This window comes from Rhipicephalus sanguineus, chromosome 11 (assembly GCF_013339695.2).
Source record: "Rhipicephalus sanguineus isolate Rsan-2018 chromosome 11, BIME_Rsan_1.4, whole genome shotgun sequence".
Lineage (NCBI taxonomy): Eukaryota > Metazoa > Arthropoda > Arachnida > Ixodida > Ixodidae > Rhipicephalus > Rhipicephalus sanguineus.
The window spans coordinates 89,157,534-89,168,251 of NC_051186.1; the positions used below are offsets into that span (position 1 = coordinate 89,157,534).

Sequence of the window (10,718 nt, forward strand, 5' to 3'; positions counted from 1 at the left end):
AGGGCTTTTTACATTGCGCGGGCAGCGTACACGTGCATTTCTGCCTTATGTATCTTCCTGAGGTTTTGCGATTTGTAATTTTATGACTGTTTCTTTATGATTGCAAAACTATGCACCTTGTTCACATTGTATAAAACTGCGTTTTGTCTGTAGTGTAGAATTTTGTTTCGGTTGATACATGCTCTGACGTGTGCATTCGGGTGCTGGGGGCCCGTCAAGCAGAGCACATTAGCCTTTTGTCCTTGTATCCGAGACATTGTTGTCTGAAATAAAGAACTGACTGACTGACTGACTGACTGACTGACTGACTGACTGACTGACTGACTGACTGACTGAGTGAATGAATGAATGAATGAATGAATGAATGAATAAATAAGTACATTGGTCCATTGTGGAGATCGCAACCTCTGTACAGGTAGCCCTGTACGAATAAGAGAAGACAAATGTTTGCGGACAATGGAACGTCTTTCTAGGAAACTTTTTATTAACGCACTTTCAGAGCGTTCTTCGTGTTAGGAGCCATACAACCAAAAACTTAGCCCTTGAAAAGTGTAGGTGTAGGCCAGTTGGCGGAACACAATTACGAAAAGTAGCCCCCAACAACACACGGGACACCGAAAGACAAAACACAAAGTTTAGACCTCTGTTAGGGAAAGAAATTGAAACAATTGAAGAGCAGTTCAATTTTACCTGTCATGAAGTCCAGACATATTTAATGCAAAGGACGAGGGTGCAATGCGAATATACATTTAAGGACGCTGTCGAATTAAGGTTTTTTTGCTGTACATAGCTTTTGAACGAGCTGGAAATCGGTATACACAGCAGTTATCCCCAATGGCTTTAGTGTGATTTCAGCATTCTCAGGGGACCTAACGCCAAACAGTTTGACCAAAAGAGGGCAAAAGACCAGTCCTAAGCTTCAACGAGTATTCAAGCGTATATATTATGAAAAACCACAAACCACTGCTACTATCGTTTTCTAGGCGGCGCTGAATGGAGAGCAACAATGTATTGATATTTGAACGAAACAAGGAGGAGGTACATTTGCATTTGGCGTTCGCTATGCATCCATTTCCTTGTTTAACCTGCAGAATTATACAAAACTTGGACGCATGTTTTTTTAGTTCCATAGAAAACGAAGCATGCTTTAAAATATGATTGTTGGTCATACCTACGGCCAAACACCTCACTGCACAAAATTTTTACAGCGAAAGCTGTTATGAGATCATTTCACCGGCCGTTTTTGGCGCCGTAGTTGTCCGCCGCCGCCGCCGCCGCCCGCCGCCGCCGGTGTCCGTAACCAGTATCGCCCGAAATAAGAAAAAAAAAAACGAAATAAGAAAAAATTCCAGGATGGAACGAGGTTCGAACCTGGGTCCTCTGCGTGTGAGCCCAGTATTCAACCTCTGAGCCATGCCGGTGGTTGAAACTGCTTTGCAAAAAGGTCCTATACAGGCTTCGTGTCGGGAACGAACCACATTAGCATATGCAATATAGCGTGGTAGAAGAGTAAAATAAGCACCAAGCGTCGCACAACGCGAATTCTATAACCAGGCGTCACACAATGCGAATTGCGCAACGAGTAGGTTGTTGATTGCTTCCAACCCATTACAAAGGTCTCTGCCATAATTCTTCGTCGCCATCAGGCACAGCATCAACAAAGTGCGCATAATGCCTTGCATGCGTTAGCAGATAGCACGGCTCTCCGTAGAATGACGAAAAATGGCACAGTGCCTGCTGCCCTACTTCTCAAAAATTACAATGATTTATAGCGTAGTGGGTTCCTCGCAAGTGCACTTGTATTGGTTGCCAAGGAAGCCCATAAGCGCATGATCCATTTCCTCGGGGTCTCAGTAAAGTTCTTCGCATCCCTCCCCCGTCTCTCTCCCACGTCAGCGTATGTTATACAGCATGACGGCAGAGGGAAATAGCGACCGGGCGTCACCCAGTGCAAATTACATACTGGTGGGCCGTTTAAAGCTTCCAACCCATTACAAAGGGCTGAGCCGTAATTCTTCATCGTCATCAGTCGTCGCGTCAACAAAAGTGCACATAATCTCTTACAGACGTGTAGCTGGTGCCTCGCTTTTCCGCAGAATGACGAATAATGGCTTAGTAGGCGCTTCCCAACTTCACGAAAATTTGATTTATGGCGTAGTGGGCACCTTTCTAGTGTACTTGTATTGTAGCCCCAAGACAGCTTACAACGGGCTCTTGAAACGCCGCTCTTCCAGCTTTCGCTGTGACTGTGCTGCGGTTTCAGCGCAGGCCTGACGTTTTTTAACACGTGCGTTTTATTCAGAAAACATTCGAATGCATGCTATGCATTTTCTTACGAAACCCGCCACGGCGGTGTAGTGGTAATGGTGCTCGAGTGCCGCCGTAAGGTCGCGGGATCGAATACCGGCCATCGCGACCGTATTTCGGTGGAAGCGGAGTGCTTAAGGCTCGTGTACGAAGATTTAGGTGCACGTTAAAGAACGCCATATGGCAAAAATTCCCATAGCCCTGCAACGCGGCGTCCCCGAAATCATATCGTGGTTTTGGGACGTAAAACAGCAGCAATTGAATAATCAACTTTTTTAGGACATACCAATGCGAGTTTGGTAGCCAATGTGCAGCTTCACATGAGGCTTGTTTTTCTTTCTCGACAAACTATAGTGATGGAATGTCTTATTTCCACCTATGCCCCACTTGAGTTTTGCGCCTCTGCGTATAAAAAAGAGCACCAGGGACTCCGGTGGAGGAACGGCGGTGGAGGCCACGGCTCCGGCGCCGCCGCTATTGACACCACCACCACCTTCGTTGTTGCAGCAACCGAAGTCGTGGCGCAAGGAGCAAGGGACCAGATGTACGCCGACTGCTATGCCGAAGAATTCCCGGCCACGTACCACGAGGTGCTTGGGCACTATAGGAAAGACCGAAATATATATCCTGAACCCCACGTGCGTCTGGACAGGTCGCAGGCGGTGGACCTGAGGCGGCTGCAGACGGGTACTTTCACCAACCCCTACCACCTGCACCGCCTGTGGCCCGCGCTGCACCCGTCGCCTGGCTGCCCGTAGTGCGAGCACGGACGGGCCGATATGGCCCATGCACTTTCGGAATGCAAAAGAAATGAAGATAGACTACGAGGAAGGACGAGGACAACTGAAGGACAATCTGAGGCGGGGCGCCTTGCTGAGCGATGGCGAACCGCCCTTCTCAGCGAGGCCCCCGAAGAGCAGGAGTAGGCCGTCCAGCGGGCCAGAGCCGTCGCCGAGGACCTCGAAAGATGTTCCTTGCATGGTGGATCCCTGGCAGCCTAGCCCCGGGCACAATAACAACCGTTGGGCAAATAAAGTAGACACCATAGTTGACGTAGACACCATAGTTGCCGACAGTGTTACTTTACCCTCGAACGTCCAGCGCCCTAGACGTCCCGACATATTCTTCATTGATGACAGCCAACAAAGTGCATGATGATCGGTGACGATGGTGAAGTGCCGACCGTAGAGATATGGGCGAAACTTCTGTATCGACCAGACAATAGCCAAGCACTCCTGCTCCGTAATCGTGTAGTTGCGCTCCGCTGTCGACAGGCTCCGGCTAGCATATGCCACAACTTGCTCTTTAGAGGCGGCGTTACGCTGCAGAAGCACTGCTCCGATACCTTGTGCGCTTGCGTCAGTGTGGAGTATAGTGGGCGCTCTCTCGTCAAAGTGGCGAAGCACTGGTCCGGAAGTCAGGCGTTCTTTAAGGGTTTTCAATGCAAACGCGCAGTCGTTGGACCATGCGAAAGAAGCACCAGCGACTAATAGCTTATTCAGAGGAGCCGCTATGCTAGCAAAATTGCGTGTAAAGCGACGAAAGTAGGACGCCAGACCAAGAAAGCTGTGCAACGTCTTCTGGTTGGAGTGTCGAGGGAACTGTAGTACAGCTGCAATTTTGTCAGGGTCTGTCTGGATGCCGTCTTTCGAAACGACGTGCCCGAGGACTGATACTTTTGCTGGCGACTGTGCACTTTTTTGTATTTATCTGAAGGCCAGCGTTGGAAATACACGCGAGTACCTCGTCTAATCGTTGAAGATGTTCGTTAAAGGTAGATGAAAAACAACGATATCATCTAAGTAACAAAGGCAGGTCCTCCATTTTAGGCCACGAAGAACGGTATCAATCATGCGCTCAAATGTGGCTGGAGCGTTGCACAGGCCAAGGGGCGTCACATTAAATTCATAAAGCCCGTCCGCCGTTGCAAAGGCGGTTTTTTCTTTGTCAGCCTCGTTCATGGGGATTTGCCAATAGCCCGATCGCAGGTCAAGGATGGAAAAATATTTCGCCCCTTGGAGTGTGTCTAAAGCGTCATCAATTCGAGGCATAGAATATACGTCCTTGCGCGTGATCTTATTTAGCGCTCGGTAATCAACGCAGAAACGAACGGAGCCATCCTTTTTCTTGACTGAAACGACCGGAGAAGCCCAGGAACTGGAAGAGGGTCGTATTATATTTCGTGATAGCATGTCGTCAACTTGTTCTTCGATTACTTTCCTTTCCGACTGCGAAACACGATATGGCCGACGGCGTATAATTCCCGAACCGTCGGTTTCAATGCGGTGTACAGCCACGGAAGTATGGCTCAGTGTTGCGGTACAGCTGTCGAAGCAGGCTTTGTGCTTATCTAAAAGCACCAGTAGCGCTTCGGACTGTGCAGATGTCAGGTCGGAGCCGATCACAGCTCGCAAAGAGGAAGAACTCGAACCTGAAGCTGGTAGTGGTGATGAAGACGGGCAAAGTGCTGCGACGGAGATCAGTGGAGAGGCGTCTATCGTCGCCACGGTCATCCCCTTGGGCAACAGCATGGATTCTGCAGTTGTGTTGCAGACAGGCAAAAGGGCGCGGCCACAGGACAACCGGAGAAGACACGACGCGACGAGAATTTCACGCGAAGTGCAGCGAGCAGAAGGGGCAACTAGTGTGCCACCATCGGCTACTTGGCTAGATGTGACAGCTACCAATCATCTCGATGTGATGACGTATGCCGTCAATGAAGACACGAGTCATACACTGTCCGTCGCGTTGAATCTGTACGTCATTTGCGCCGCGCAACACAGGTCCTACATAAGGTGTTCTGACTTTACGGAGCTGCGAGCACAAGTCACGACGCAAAACAGAAGTGGCGGCACCGGTATCGACAAGAGGTTGCACAGGCACACCTTGAAGAGACACTGACAACATATTGCAAAAACTGCAGTCCTTAGTTTTCCGAATGCTGGTCAACAAGGCGGGAGATGGTGCGAAGCGGTGATGCAGAGCGGCGGTAGGGCGAAGGAGAGCGTCCTCTAGGGGAACGGGAGTCCTGACGTTGACGCGCGGACGCTGGAGGAGACGGAGACCGGTGCGGCGTGTACGGATAGGAATCTGGGCAATAAGGATCGGGTCTGCGGATCCTATCTCGCTCGAAGTCAGCATAACCCCGTCACTCATCCTGCTGTCGGCGACGGCAGTAACGGGAGTTGTGGCCACGCATACCGCAGTAAAAACAGACGAGACGGGATGAACGCCACTCAGGATATGAAGGTGCAGGTGGTGCTCTGCCGCCCACAGAAGCCAAATGGCCACAGGCAAGGTCAGTAGGCCCAGATGTAACGGCAGCAGACGGTATTGCAGCAATATCGGCGTATGCGGGCATCACACGTGCTGTTGGAGCAACCGATGCTGTCGGTGTCGTCATGGCTGCCATATCAGCGTACAGGGGCATCGGGCGTGCTGGTGGAGCGACAGGTGCTGTCGGTAACTTCATGGCTGCCAACTCTTGCTTCACAAGGTTGCGCAGGTCGAAAGGTGCCGATGGAGTGGAGGCAGCAGTGAATTGCCTCTGTTCCTGTTCTTGAAGGTAGACGACGAATAGAAACAGCGCTAGACACGGGACGAGAAAAGGACACATACACGGCGCTTGTTTTTGAAGTTCTTCGCGGATGATGGTGCGGATCAGGGCTCGTAAATCAGAGTGAGGCGGAACGTGCGGATCGCTGCCTTGCGGAAGATGCAGAGACTGCAGCTCGTCGAGGCGCTGGCATGTCGAAGTAATGTCCTCTACTGTTGTTGGGTTCTGAACAGCCAAGGCGTTGAACGTGATCGTGCCTATTCCTTTGAGGATGTGGCGCACGTGCTCGGCTTCCGTCATTTCACTGTTCGCACGACGGCAGAGGGCCAATACATCCTCGATGTACGAGATGTATGACTCGTGTGCGAGTTGAACACGCGCAGCCAGCTTTTGTTTCGCGATCTCGGAACGGCCCAATGAGCATGCGAAGTTTTGTCGCAGCTTGACGGTTAAAAGCGGACCACTCGACGAAGTCAGTTTCATGATTAAAATACTACGTTTTCGCCACACCGGCGAGATAGAATGGAACATAAGTCAATTTATCTGCTACGGTCCACCGATTGACTGCACTCACGCGGTGTTAGATGTCGAGCCAGTCGTCGACGTCGTCACCGCGGAGACCCGCGAACATGGGTGGTTCGCGTTGAGGGCTTGTTACAGTTGACGAAGAGCGGGCAGCCGGTGACATCGGCGTTGTAGCGTTAGGGCTCGCGGTGTGGTCCGATGGCTGCATAGCTGTAGGGGTGGCCGGGAGCAAACGGCGACCGGATAGTAGCTCCAGGTAGGACGGGAACGCAGGAGGACGTCGGGATCTTGGCGAACCTCCGCCACTGTGGAAGACGCAGGACGACCGGACCAGAGAACGCCAGCAGAACCGTTTATTCCAGTGCCTGCCTCGGCACAACCACGAAGAAGAAGAAGAACAGGGATGATGATGGCTATGTACACATGAGAACGATGAAGTGCATTAAATGTGCTTACAATTCAACTCAACTCAACCGACTCACTTTTATAGCCCGCTTTGCGGAGACGCATGATGTTGTGTTGTTGCGTTCGAAATATACCTTCGTAGTTCTTTAGGATCGGATGCCTAAAGAAGAAATAAAAACGGTGCATTACAGCGCAGCCTCCCTAACAAGAAACGTTGAGAACTTACAATATTTTGTAAGTGTAATGTTTTCTTGTGAAGAAAATAGACCCTTGCGTGAAACTCTTCATCTGGTCCACTTTGCACAAAATGCTTTCACCTCCAGTTGTATTCCATGTCCACATAGGTTCTCGTGTACCAACAAACTGCACGAGAGAAAAAAAAAGCACTTGCTTCAACCTATTTTTTGATAGGTTGTTTGGTACAGCCATAATGCAGTAATTTCATATTAATGAAATCGCCAAGACGTACGGAGAAAACGTTCATTCATGCAATGCTATATAGCACACGTCTGCATCCCATGGCTACTGCATATCAAAGGGTAGCAAAAATTATGGCGGCTTCGCATTAGTGGTGCCAAGCCTGAAGGAATAGCGGAGCTGGATGGCCTTCCCTGTTCTTTATTTTTTTCTTTGCTTTCTTATCTTTCTGTCTCTTTCTCTTTGTTTCTTGTATCTCTTTTTGTACCTGTTGCTTTCTATTCCTTCCTTTCTCCTTCCTTCTTTCACTCTCTATATATTTGTGTATCTTTCTTGCTGCTTCTAACTGTATTTCTTTTTCTTTTCGTCTTCCTCTCTGCTTCTTTCTCGCTCTTTCCCTCTTGCTCTCAATTTTTTTCTGTCTTTTTTCTTGTCTGTTTCTTTCTGTTGCTCTCTCTTTCCGATGTATTTCTCCGTCTTTCTATTATTTTATGTCTTTATTCCCTTTATGTCTCTCTATTTTTCTCTTTCGCTTTCTTTCTATTGCTTTTTTCTTTGTTTTTTCGCTTTCTTTATATTTATTTATTTCTCTATTTCTCTTTTATGTTTCACGCACTCCACTTAGCCGAGCAGAGCTTTCGCTGACCGCCCGCACCTGCTGTACTCCATAATGGGACTTGCCCAATTCCTGCGGCGCATACCCACCAGTGGTTTTCTGCAGAGAGAGAGAGAGAGAGAGAGAGAGCAAAATAAACGTTTATCTGCTAAACGGCGTTCCGAGCGATGCCCGGTATCACCCTAAGGTGGCCTCCCTAGGGCTCTCATTGCGAAGCAATGAGATCTGCTGAGTGCCGCTTTACACTGAATGACAATTTACGCTTCTTCCAATGCAAAACAAAGAGTTTGCATGCACTATCAGACAACATGGAATTGTAGGATAATATATTTTCAGTTCACAGCAGTAAGCGTGTATAAATAACACACAAGATGTCCTAATCGCCGAAGGCGATGCACCACGGTATAAAATGAATTTTCGACGCCAACCGCTTATCCTCACTAATGCGGTATACGTATTGCCAGTGGTAGCTCATGTGCGCGGTCATTAATTTACAAGGGTATATCTATGCGTGGGCAATGCCCTGCGTATCACGATATCTTAAAGGGAAGCGTGGGCAGTGATTATTCCTTATAGTGGTATTATTAGCCACGCAGACTGTACTAACGTCCAAAAAATAGCAGCCTGATTTATATCCGCTGACAATGAAACGCTAGACAATCGACGAGCGTATCTGGCGCTTTCGTAAGCGAAATAGTTTTTCCCTACACTTCGTTGGGAACACGGCCGGACTTGCGATCTCACACGGTGCCAAAGCAATACATTTTACAGATGCAAAACGTTGCGGTTAGCACCGCATATTAAAAAAGCTATTCTCACTCTCAAGAGTATTGGTGCGGGCTAGTTGGTGGGAATTTGCGGTATGGTCACTTGCGCTTCGCTTAAAAACATGGGGGAACAGATAAAACATATAAAAGCGCAATTTGCGCTCGTGTTTGTTTTATACTTGTCCGACGTTCTTAAGTGCAACACACGTAACCGTACCATGCATTCCCGCTCTCGGAATTAAAATCATTAGGTTGTGAAGAAGTCCAGCACCCAGAAGTGATCTCCACTAAGTCATATGAAGTGATCCCTAATTTTTTTCCAGAGGTCGATAGAGCATACCTTATTGCAGAGCTGTGCAAATCAGCTTAACTTTAGATTTCTTGTATTTTCCACATGTAGAAGCGCGCGGCTGCTTCACTCCAGCTGCTTCGCAGTACACCGGTGGATTTTTCAGTCAAGCAACGCGCATGTAGCATAAATCAGACCCAGTAACAGTCGGCAACTGCGCAGCGGCTGTAGTTTTACAGCGGACGTTTTGCAGATAGAAACAATCGGCGCGTAGGCATTGTTTCCGAGAAAATGTGGCTCTTTTCTTCTATTACTGCTCCGAATACTGAAATGAATAGGAATGCGAAAAGCAGTTTCGCAAATAACCATACCGGCGGTATTCAATAACGTGAGAAAAAGTGTAATCTTCGTGATCACGCGCACAATTTCATGATCAGCGCCTTCATCATGGATTACTTCGCGCTTTCTGGGCAGATATCTCAACATGACGGTGCATGCCCATGAGCACGCATGTCTTGTTAAAGCACGGTCTTCCGGAGAACACCTGGATACTCAACGCTTACGTAACGCCAAAGGGCCGCGTAATGAAAAACAAAATTATAAACCTGTCGCGCGTGTCATCATCATCACCAGCCTGACTACGTCCACTGCAGGGCAAAGGCCTCTCCTATGTTCCGCCAATCAACCCGGTCCTGTGCTTGCTGCGGGCACGGTATACCAGCGAAATTCTTAATCTCATCTGCCCATCTTACTTTCTGTCTTCCCCTCGCGCGTTTGCCTTCTTTTGCAATCCATTCTGTTACTCTTAATGACCAGCGGTTATCTTGCCTACACGCCGCATGTCCTGCCCATGGCCATTTCTTCTTGATTTCGGCTAAGATGCCCTTGACGCCCCTTTCTTCCCGAACCCACTCTGCTCTCTTCTTGTTCCTTAAGGTTATACTTACCATTTTCCTTTCCGTTGCTGGCAGCGTCGTCCTCAAATGCCATAGTTGTGTAGGCTTTAGTGAGATGCGGGCGAGAGCGTAGGCAGCACTGCTAGGTTGCCGACGGCTGTTGATGTGGCTTGCGGCATGTGTGTGAAATGATATAGTGTATGCTAGTACGTATGTGTATGCACGACAAGCGTGCATCGAGCAATAACGTATGTCAACATGAATCGTGTGAGGTGTTACAAATAGTATGATACGCAAGTAATACCTTGCAAGGTAGGATTGACATAAATGGCAGCGGGACGTGGGAATGTGTGAGACTGAGTTAGTAATTCTAGCTCGGGAAAAACAGCGCACCTGTGTACGAAGGACAAAAATAGAAGCGAAATGTGCACAAGCGCATGACCTCATTCCTATTTGTTCTCCGTTGTCCACCGATGCGCTGTTTTGAATGAGTGTACGACGAACATCAAGAAAGAGTGATGACATAAAGAACGCGGTGTGCCCCTGGCGTACGTCATAAAACCGTTTCCTCTAGACATCTGCATACCACGGCTCTTGGTATACGGTTTCTATTTTTTTAATTGCGAAACAGACTTGCCCTTAAGGAATAAAACTTTGTGTGTATATGTGTATTGCATCTGTGCCGCAAAGCCGTTGCTGTAGACGAAGTGAATCAGTGTCTTGTGGAATCTGTTGCCATGTGTCCAACAGTCAAAGCTGGTCGTGCCACTGTAGCGAAGACAGGCTTGAAGATTGTGACGGGTACGTTCCAATTGCAACCCTCGGCATATCCATATAAGATGGCATGCATATGCGTGCATCACTGAAATAGAGCAGTACGGGCACGTAGCGCCCAATGGTAAATGCGACCAATTCCACGTTAGATGACAGCCAGTGTAAG

At 48.6% G+C, this 10,718-nt stretch overlaps 1 long non-coding RNA gene across 1 annotated transcript; it reads right to left on the bottom strand.

Annotated features, from left to right (window-relative positions):
- Positions 1 to 6,870: 6,870 nt before the first annotated feature.
- Positions 6,871 to 9,112, bottom strand: LOC119373334 (uncharacterized). The gene is made up of 3 exons (XR_005179818.2): positions 8,934 to 9,112; positions 7,020 to 7,156; positions 6,871 to 6,953 (listed from the first exon to the last, which is right to left on the bottom strand). It is a non-coding gene; the product is annotated as an uncharacterized LOC119373334 (long non-coding RNA).
- Positions 9,113 to 10,718: the final 1,606 nt, after the last annotated feature.